We start from the raw sequence: 11,459 nt of genomic DNA on the forward strand, positions 1-11,459 counted from the left end.
CCGGTCCTCGGGTATGTGTAGTGCTGTTTTGCGGGCATCATTAAAGTTAGTCTCTTGTCCCTCATGCAGTTCCTGCACTTAGGTGTCCCCTCTCCATGGTCGGAGACAATCGCGGACCATATAGTGTCTCTCCCTCTGCGCCTCGTCTCACGTGCTGTAGCGTGGAGGTGGGTGGTCCGCGGTCCTCGGCCGCATTTGTGGTCGCGCCGCTGCAGCGCGGAGCTCTCCTCTTCCTCACCTTGTGATGGTCGTTCTCCTGACGGTATGTAAACCTCACGATGCGAAAGTTACCAGCATAGTTGATAGTTTTAGTTTCTGAAAAGGTGTCTTTCAATGGCAGGGTGCACGTGTGTGCAGTCCACTCTGCCAGCTCTAACTCCGCCCCTCGGCACGCCGCATCAGCTGGCTGCTGTTTTGCCGATCTGTGTTACCTGCTGCGTTTTGTGTACCTGCTGAACAATTATTTGTTTCCATTCATCCAACCTTGATTGATATTTATTAATAATTTCTCTTTTAATTGAGTCGCATGTGTATTGGGGTTTAGTTAGTTACTATCTTAGTCCTTTGCCTTGCGTTTGGATTGCTTTGCATGTTTATTTGCTTTACTTCTTCTTTATTATCATCTTTCTTTGATTGCTTTGCATGATTATTGGAGTTTATTATTTTTGATAAATTCAAGATTATTTCTGATTATCTTTGTTTATCTGCTGTGGGTTATTTGACCATTTTCTTTTGTTTGCATGGGTTTGGTTCTGTTCATTTGTGTGGTCCAATTAATTTAACCCTGATTTAACCCAATATAATTATTTGTCCTTTGTTGTGTATTTTGTGGGGTTTTGTTAATTTGTGTGGTTTATTAGGTTAACTATGAGTTAAGCCCAATTTAGTTATTTGCTCTTGTGTTTATTTTGTTGGGTTGGTCTCGGGAGTGCTTGAATGTGTTTGTGTGCGTAACAATTTTATTGATGAATTGTGTTAAACTTATAATTGTTAAATAAAAGAACATATTATTTATACTGGACCCAGTCTCAAGCCGTCATCAGTAAAACGAACTTGTGTGCTATATCTACTGTGGAAAGGGTTAGCATAATTCTCCAGGTGAAATTCCTGGGGTGGCGTTGTCGGTTACTATTGTCAATTTGACTATCAATCTCTCCAACTGTTTGGGTGTGATTGGCCTAATCCAAATTCACGTAACAGTTACTAGATTAGATCCATCATTCACCCCGACCCCCTCTGCTGCCACATATCTATCTGAAAATGAGATAAAGGTCATGTATTATAATGGGTTATGAAGTTAAATTTTGATTTGTACTTCCTTTTAACACCCCAAATATGTCCCGGGTTAGTTTGACCCGAGGGATACCAGAGGGTCCCAAAAGTGAAGAGCGTACAAGGGTAAGGCCTCAAACACTGGTGTGATGCCATCTATGGCTTCTTGTCTAAGTGGGTACTGTTCTGGCATGGTCTGTAGTCAGACTTACGGACTATGACCACGGTTCTCACCAGACCCACATCATACTTTCCTTTGGCCCATAATTTATCTGATACTTCGCCTAACAGGGGGTGCGCTTGTGCCTCTGCAATAGACAAACATGGAAACATGCAGGTTAAGTTCTTTTTCTCATTTGACAAAAATGTTACGCTGCGCGTGCTGTGTACATCAGCAGAAAAATGTTTTTTATAGGCGTTCAAGCATGCACAGTATTGGACTCCTTCAAGATTCAAGTCTTTATTGTCATTGAGCATGACATGTCAATGAAATTTTCATTGCAACCCCCATGTTAGAAACAAGATAATAAGAAAGATTAGAAAGATTAGAAAGAATAAAATTAAGATAACTACAATAAAATAAACCAATGTGCAATAAAAATATTCGTAAATGCAATTAAAAATATACAAGAATGAAAATATACTAAACAATAAACAATAAAATATGCCGAAAAATACACAAGCAGAATAAAATATACCAGTGGAATGTACCGACAGCAGCTGAAATATACGAAAATGTATATAAACAGTGAACAATAAAATATACCAATGAAATGAAATGTGCCAATATACTAAAATGTATATAGTTAAGTATGTGTGTGTACTTAAAAGTTAAGTACACAGAAGGTGCAGGTGGAGGTGTAAAGTGTGGTGTGCAGTGTTCACAGTTCTCACAGTCTCTCACTGCAGTGAGGGGCTGCTGGGGGTGATAGCTCAGGCAGCTCTGGGGAAGAAGCTGTCCCTCAGTCTGTTAGTGGTGGTGTGGATGTTCCTGTACCGCTTTCCTGATGGAAGCGGTACAAACAGTCTGTGGCCCGGATGGCTGGGGTCCGTGGCGATGGATCTCGCCCCCTTCCTGACCCGGCCTTCATATATAGAGTCTAGGTGAGGAAGGGGGCAGTTTTAACCACCCGTGCCAGTTGTTTCCTCTCCTGTGCCGTGCAGCTGCCATACCACACTGTCACACTGAGGCAGAGGATGCTTTCAATTGTGGCCCTGTAGAAGTTAACGAGCAACCGAGAGGAGAGTCCAGCCCGTTTCAGCTTCCTGAGGAAGAAGAGCCTTTGTTGTGCCTTCTTCACCAGGCGGGAGGTGTTCATGGACCAGGAAAGATCAGATGTGATGTGGAGGCCCAGGAACATGATGTTGTCCACACGCTCCACCACTTCTCCGTCCATGAGGAGGGGGGCGTGATCCGTCTTCCTGGACCTCCTGAAATCCACAATGACCTTCTTGGTCTTCCCTGTGTTCAGCACCAGGTTGTTGGCTGAACACCACTGGGTGAGCACACTTGAGTAGAAGTGTCTGTCCAGTCAGTCACTTGGGAGCAGTTAGTAACAAATGGTCCCATGTCGTCCCACTCACACTTGTTTGTTTTTGCTAATGCTACATGTGGGACTGAATTGGGAACATCAAAGAACGTCGTCAAGTCTTTTGGCAAACTTATGGTTGTCGCACACTTATCTGCATCCCGATAGATTTTATCAACAGTCAGTATGTCAAAGTCGTCAGGTGATTTACACTGGTACCAGTCAGTTTCATATGTCATGTCATTACCCTCAGATATATGTGAAATACAGTCATGCATACGCGTAACATTAGGAGCTGTCATGATTGTCTCTGCTTCTTCAATTAGAGCGCTGCTTGTCTCTGTGTGGTTCAAATGCCACTGATATGCAAACATCAATGGAGAATAATTAACATTCATCATTTGATTGACCATTGCTTCAGTTTTTATGATTTTTAGTCCCTCTATTGTTGACAAAATTGATATTCCCAGTGCTATCATTAAGTCTCTTCCCAGAAGATTAATTGGGCAGTGGTCAGACAATAGAAATGCATATTTAGTTGTAACATTATCAGCGTCTTTACAGGGAAGAGGAACAGTAAAATGTTCTTTTACTGCTGCACCTGATGCCCCTATAGAATACACATAGCGTCCATTCATTTTTGGAGAGGGAGAGAGATCATGTGCCTTTAGAACAGAGTTTGTTGCCCCTGAATCTACAAGAAATGTCAATTTATTTTCCCTTATTTACCCCTAATATGTCAACATAGACAAAGCAGTAAATGTCACTGTGAAACATTTTCTGTATGAAAACATTTTTTGCATTGAATGTCTGCTGCATTTGTTTTTTCTTGTCTGCTCTGTGCTCAGTCTATTTAGTGTGAGGCTCCTGACTTGGTTTCCTCCTCTTGAACAAGGAGATGAACAGACTGGTTAAAGACGGAGGCTTGAATGTGTGGCGGACATCTGCTAGTGCACAGCCCAAGGCTGCACCTCTTCAATGAGAAACTGAATCAATTCAATATGGAGTGGGTGCTAAAAGGAAGTGGTGTTCAACTCCAATTCAGAGGGCAGATTAAATATTAACCAGTCAAACAATGAAGCAACCAAAATCCTGTCATCAACTTAAGGCCTAACTTTAATGATTCCCGACAACTGTTGGGAAAGTTCAGATCCAGAGATGAGGGAATTCTTTCAGTTGAGGAGAGTTTTTCTGTCAATTGATGTTTCAAAGAAGTGAAGAAGTGATCGAGGTCTTTCAGTATTTGTGATATATATTTCATAATCTAGCTGGTATAACAATGTGCCAACCCCCCCGTGTTTTGACACACCTTGTCCTGTTATACACGTTCAAAGTACAACTCATGTTGCGGACTTTGACCGTGCAGTTTACTGAGACGTGAGGCCACGCGCACACAACAGGTATGTAAGATTTTCACATTTAATTTCTATTTTAATGATGCGTTCAATATAATTTGTTTCACTCGTATGAAGAGCTGCTTTTCCTTGATCTTACAGCTCAGTGTGAAATTTGACTTTGGTGTAAAAATCTGAAGCAATGAGCAGAGCAAGCCCCATTTAATGGGCTGTTGTAATCATTGGATCAAATTAAATGAACATTGACTGGTTGCCCTGGGACAAAATTGAAATGCTGGGTTAAACCTGAGGTTTACAAATCCTGGTGTTCTCCTGGATTCAGATCTAAGCTTCAAGTAGCACATCAACAAGGTGATGAAAACTTCATTTTTCCACCTCAGGAAACAGCCAACGTACGACTATTCATCAATCCAAATGATGCTGAAAAACTGATTCACGCCTTTATTTCAAGCCGGTTTGATTACAGCAACACATTATTTACTGGCCTCCCAAAAAAAAAACAAAAAACACTGAGAGACTTCAGATCATTCAAATCTCTGCAGCACGACTATGAACCAGAACCACGGGGCGAGACCACATTAGTCTAGTTTTCGCTGCTCTGCGCTGGATTCCTGTAACATTTTGTCATGTCTTTTTTTATGTGAAGCACTTGGTGCATGTGATCTTTTTGTTGTAAAGCACTTTGAGCTGCATTTCTTGAATGAAAGGTGCTACACAAATACTAATAATTATTATTATAATTCCATGTCTTGAGCACATATTTCAAATTGGCACCATTAACCCTGATTTGTCCCTCGTGGCAAAAAATGTCCCTTTCACAAAAACTGCTATAAAATATTATACATTAATATTTTGTTCCATTTTAAATGATTGAATCTTTTAAAACTACTTCAGCCTGAAACATACATATCAAATATTAAGCAATCTTTGTTTTTTTAACCCTTGAAATGCCAGTAAGTTTACATTAACCTGCTGTTTTTCGGTGTAAAAAATCAAAAAACATAAATAATTTCAATAATATACATTTCAATGAGTATTTGATCATTGTTATTATTAGGCCCTGGGATGGGTCAATGATTGGCAGCAAGATTGAATTTGATGCATAATTATTATTTTTTGGAGTGTCAGATTTAAGGTCATAATCTAAGCCTATATTGCTATATAACGTTTTCACAAGCCCTTGTCTTACAACAGGTAAACGTTTTCTTTCCAACTAAATGGTGATTACACTTTCATGTTCTAAAAAAATTCCAAACAAACAAGATCAGCTTGAACCAGAAAACCTTTTATTTTAGAAAAATGAACACTGAATAAATGGACACTGAAAGAGGAAGAGACAGAGAAATAGAGAGCATGTCTGGGCGTGAGAGTCCATCTCAGGTGGGGCAGAGGCTGCAGATGGACAGACTGTGGTCTTCGCAGGTGAACTTCAGAGCTTGTGTGAGACCAAAATATTTTCCCATTTCTTGATGGCCATTCCTGCTGATCTGCTGCATTTTGTTTGTTTTTGGTTTTTGGGGGGTTAATAGACCAATAGAAACACTTCTACATTTTTAGAAGTTTTTCAAAATTAGCAGTGCGGTGTGTATTCTGAAAAATTGTCCTGCTAATACACATTTACCAACAAGTGGCACCATTGGGTGGACAAATATAAAAATTTTAAATTGAAGGGAAGCAGTCCAAAATGAAATCTTAACAAAAAGGAATGCATTAGTTTATGTTACGATAAATGGGGGATAAAAAATGGCATTTTCAATGGGTTTCAATGGGACATTTTTTTGTCACGAGGAACAAATAAGGGGTTTTTTGCGTGAGCTTAGCCTGGATGGCTAATTTTAAGAACTGACACCAAAATTATAAGTTTTTTAATAAATGAATATCATCTGACAAATATGAGCTATATTCATTCAACACAGCCAAAAAGACTTGAAAATAAAAAACAGAATGGCAAAAAATGTCCCGAGGGTCTTTTAAGGGTTAAAAGCTATTAGCAGTTCTTGTTTGTACTATCACTAGATAACTCTAATGCAGAAGAAAACTTTTGTTGCCGTCAATTCTTATTTATTTACTTGTGTGGGTGGTCTACTAATTTATATTTCCTAACTGTGTATTGGAATTTTTAGCACACCAGCATGGTTCACATTCAGGATGGACTTGTCAGAGCCATGAGTGGTTTGGCTGCCTTCGTCCTCCTAACACACTTCTGTGGAGGTAATTTTGAATCAAGCCCGTCATCATCAGAGAAATTAATATTACAAACCATGTCATATGTATGTCAGGCTGCCACCTTGAATTCTGTCTGTCATATCAAGTCATGAATATTAAATGGATGCATATAAAAAGCAGGTTTTCAGGAGCTGTAACTGAAGGCATCACAGGACTGAACATTTGATCCGTCTCTCTTTTCTGTTCTACTTCTTTGAGCTTGGCTTGTTGTGTCAGCAGTAAATATAAAAGGTAATTTGGGTTTACATCCCAAAAAAATGTGCAACCAGTTGTACTGCAACAGTTGTGAAACATTAAAACCATGGGATGTGACAGTGGAGTGAGCTGAAGCATGAAAACCAGCACATGCATCTGGTTTATTAGCTCACTCTGCTTCCTGCGAGTGCCTTCAGTAGAAATTCATCACTTTAGTAATAATAATGATATTTCATGTCCTTGTTGATCACATTTTCACTTCGAACATGTTTGAACATGCGTTGTTTTGGATTAGATCGTGTTAAGAGGACTGTCGTCAGCATTTTAGGGCCCAGATGCAACATTAGAACCACTTAAATTGTGTCAACATCGATCAAAACTGAGGTGATTTTGCGTCACACAAATGAATCAAATGAGCTTGTTAGAGCCATTTATATTATTAATTATTTTAAATATTAATCATGGCTCTAACAGAGCTTATTCCCGTTTCTAAAACACACAGGAAAATTTTGCTCAAAACTCGAAAGAAACAATAGAAGCTATCAACAGGTCAGGAATTTAAGACAGACCTACTTTTGTCCAGGTCATTCGCAGCAGATTGATCCACCTCAGCCAGTCATGGTTATGGTCGGCGATGACGTTGTTTTGCCGTGTCAGCTGGTCCCTCCTGTGGATGCTGCTTCCATGACAATGGAGTGGGGGAGGGCCGACCTGGACCCCAGATTTGTCTATGTGTGGCATGGAGGTCAGGAACTTCTGGATGACCAAAACAAGTCCTACAAGGGAAGAGCATCATTGTCCATCAACAAGCTGAAGCATGGAGACCTTTCACTGACACTCTCCGAAGTGAACGTCTCTGATAACGGGACGTACAGATGCTACATTCCAAAACGGCAGGAAGAATATTTTGTTGAGCTTCTCGTCGGTAAGTAAATTCACAGCACTGTCGTACACATAGAACTTTCCTACCTGCTTTAAAATTTGCCTCTCATTGGCCCATTCTCACACATGTACATTGACAATTTGGGGGCGACTTCAGCATGTCGACAAGAAGATAGAACAGCAAACATGAATCTGCAAAGTTAACAAACAGCTCAGTCGAGCAGTCGGCATCCATGATGTGAAAATGCTTCATCACGTGACCGACTTTGCATTCCTCTGAGCGGCACAAAACTTACCCCAAAGCTTGTTGTTTTGTAAAGATAAGGAACTGTAGGGTTGGAAATGATTTTTAGTTATGCGGGCTATCTGTCAGGTTAGTAAAAGACCTCATCCCAGTTATTCCCTCGCATTTTGTCCTGAGTGAATGTAGTGCTAAAGTGTTTAGCTGTTGACTATGTACACTCACCTGTATGTGCCACAGGAAGAAGATGGACCTGACTGAGTTTTTTTTTTTTTTTTAAAAAGGGATGCTGTACATCATTCAAGGATTGGACTAATAATCTCTGTTTGAAATGTCTCCTCATCATCAGGTGCTGTCTCCTCACCTGCTATCAGCTTAGCAGGCGTCCATCAGGACGGCAGTGGAGTGCTGTTAGACTGTAGGTCTGAAGGCTGGTATCCACAGCCTGAGGTGCTGTGGCTGGACTCTGAGGGAAACCTCCTCCCTGCTGGACCTGCAGAGGCAGTCAGAGGTCCTGATGGTCTCTATACTGTCAGCAGCAGAGTGACTGTGGAGAAGAGACACAGCAACAGCTTCACCTGCAGAGTCCACCAGAAGAACATCAACCAGACCACAGAGACACACATCCACGTTCCAGGTTATAAAAACAACAAGCTTCAGCTTCCAACTCATGAAACACACACAGATGTCATACTCTGTTTCATTTCTTTTCGTCTTTTTGTTTTGGGTCAAACATGAAGTCCATTTTTATGTGTGTTGTTCTCTCTTTTCTTCATTCAGATGATTTCTTTATGACTCCATCCACTTGTACTGCTTCTATTGCCATGAGTGTGCTGTTTGGCTTCATGCTCATTCTCACGGCTGTCCTTGTGGTCTGGACACGAAGACAAAACATTAAACACGAAGAGAAGGAAGGAGAAGGAAGAGGACAGCCGCTCATAGATTTGGAAAAGACAAAGGCAAAACTTCAGGAGAAGTTGGAAAAGACAAAGGCGAAACTTCAGGAGGAGATGGAAAAGACAAAGGCAAAACTTCAGGAGAAGATAGAGGAAGAACAGAAATATATGACAGCGGTCATTGAGACACTGAAGGAAGTGGTGAATGGACTGGAGGAGCAGAACGAAAAACTCTTTTTCCAAATACAGGAGGGAGAAAGACTGATGGAGGAGAATGAAAAGAAGGTTAAATCAACTGAGAGTGAAGAAGTAACAGAGAAGCAGAGATACTTAAAAATTAAAGAAATCATTACAGAGGACAAATGGACCTGGGAGAAGAGAAAGAAAGAACTTCAACAACTGCAAATGAATACAAACAAACTAGTGAAGAGGACATGTGATGACATTAAAAGAATGACAGAGAAGAAGAGCAAGGTGGAGAAACAAATGGAGGAGACTGCGTGACAGAGAGAGAAGATTCAGAAGAAACAATCTCAGAAATTACAAAAATCTTTCATTCATTAAGATCATGACTGTGATTCATTTGTTAATTGCCAATAAGGTCTGTCCTCAAAGGGAACAAAGGTCAGCAGTGGTGGAACTCATGCTCTGATTCTTCAAACTGAAGAAACTAAAGAGCTGAAATGAAAAACATGTCGATGAAAATTCCTCAGCAGTCCAGCAGGTGGCACTCTCAGCTCAGGAAAAAACACAGGATGAAGTGTGACGAGTTCCACTGACACAGTAACAGAACAACACCAGCATAATGTTCAACTCCAACTGAGAACACCGTTTACAGAAGCAATCTTAAATCTTTTTTGTTCTGTAAGCTTTCTTTCTCCACACTTGAGTTGTATCACGATCTGTTTGTTGGATTATTGTAATCCATTTTGATTTATTTTTTGGTAAAAACTCACTTTATGATCCCATTTAATGAGCCACCACTGAACTATGTGACACCAGGTGAGGAACTCAGTGTTTCCTTTGGGACAGTTTTCTTTCTTTAAACAGGATTTATTTGAGAAATACGTCTTTTTTTTTAATCCATGCTGAGGGACAACAGTCCTAATCTTGACCAAAACCAATAATGGTGTCATCTTAATTACAGTGTATTTGGTGCATTTTTGTCCTGCTCACCAACTGTTAGCCCCTCAGACCATCAGCTGACACTCCTCAAACAGACCTGAGCTACATGTAAACCATCAGTAGCAGAGTGTCGGCTGGCTGCACAGCGTCTCCTCTCTGGAGCTTTGCTGCAGCTGCAGCTGCTGATTTGGCTGCTTCTTTTCAAAGAAATGGTTTTTCATGTGACTTTTGTCATTATTGTAACAACTGCAACTCAAAAGTAGACGAGTACAGTGCTTGAAAATAGAAAGGAAAAGATACGTATGCACAAGTTATATTACTGATATTTAAACATGCTGAAAAATGTGACTTTCTTGTAATGTGAATAAATGTGGTTTGTTGCTTCTTAGTGCTGCAATATTTGCGTCAATGCTGCTGCTGTGTGCACATGTGTCGTGATCAGCACCTTATTTCAGAGGACTCACAGAATGACATTTAATTTTGATGCAGACAGTATAAATAGTGGATGTAGCCTCTGAAAAATGAATCCAATAAATCTGCGTTCTCTCTAATGGTCAGCAGGGGGCGACTCCACTGGCTGCAGTAAGAAGTCCCATTGTATGGAAGCTTATGAGAAAGTGACCCCACTTCCGACTTGATTTCTGACCTCAGTGAACAGTTTCCTGATTAGTTTCTGGTTTCAGTCACTAGTTTCAAGTCTTCTTCAATAAAGCATGATGTTCATTTTGTAATGTGTGGTCCATTTAGAGTGAAAGACACGATAAAGCTCCAAACAACCAAGATGGTGGCAGCCAAACTTGAGGCTTCAAAACTCCACAAACCAAGGGATGACGTCACAGTGGCTGTTTTGTTGTGTCGCTCATGTTTTTGCCTCCCAGAGAAAAACACTTTCAACAGTAAACTGGCTGATGCTTTTGAATGGTGACAACGAGAGGAGCTGACGTGATTATTGCATCATTTTAAACAAATTCATGTGTGGATTTCTCATGGTTGGACTCACTTTCAGATCTTGCCTTGGTTGAGCCACTGAGGCTCAAAACTGGCCTGAACCTCTCGTGACTGGAATCAGTAAAATATAATCCATTAAAAACACCAAACTGCACCATCAGACTCACAGAGGACACATTTCTGCATAAGGAACTTTTAATTCTGCTGACATATTACAGACCCTGGAGGGTCACAACAACACATCTAAAATAGGAGGGGGTTGTGTGTTCTCCACTGAATTAAGACAATAGGTTAACAAGCATATAAAGATCATGAACAATAAATATCGACAGACCAGGCAGCAGAGTCTGGTTTTACTCTAAAACAGGATTTGGTTCAATCCATGTGTTGGAAGCATCACTCAGAGATTTGAAGGTCTGTCACAAGTCGTATCTCATTTGGGAAATATTTTGGATAATTTGGCTTTCATGAAATGGACACAATGTAAATTCTTATCAGTGCATGAGCAGATTTTTAGTTCAGGCTACCAGTACATGGAAAAGTCCCTTTGAAACCTACTGTAGAAATGTTTTCATGATACATACTGTATGAAACATACTAATTTCAGCTGTCTGTGTTTTGTAGGAGCGTACGATGCCAACTCTTTACATTACATCTTTTTACAATATCTTCTTTCATGATTCTGCCTTTTGTGTTTTCCCTCATCCCTGTCTGACAGGGTTTTCTCTCCTTCCCCTCAGTCGGCAGGTGGAGCGTGAGAGAGAGGCGGGGCCGATCTCCTCAGGAGCGA

Source organism: Chelmon rostratus, chromosome 23 (assembly GCF_017976325.1).
Source record: "Chelmon rostratus isolate fCheRos1 chromosome 23, fCheRos1.pri, whole genome shotgun sequence".
Lineage (NCBI taxonomy): Eukaryota > Metazoa > Chordata > Actinopteri > Chaetodontiformes > Chaetodontidae > Chelmon > Chelmon rostratus.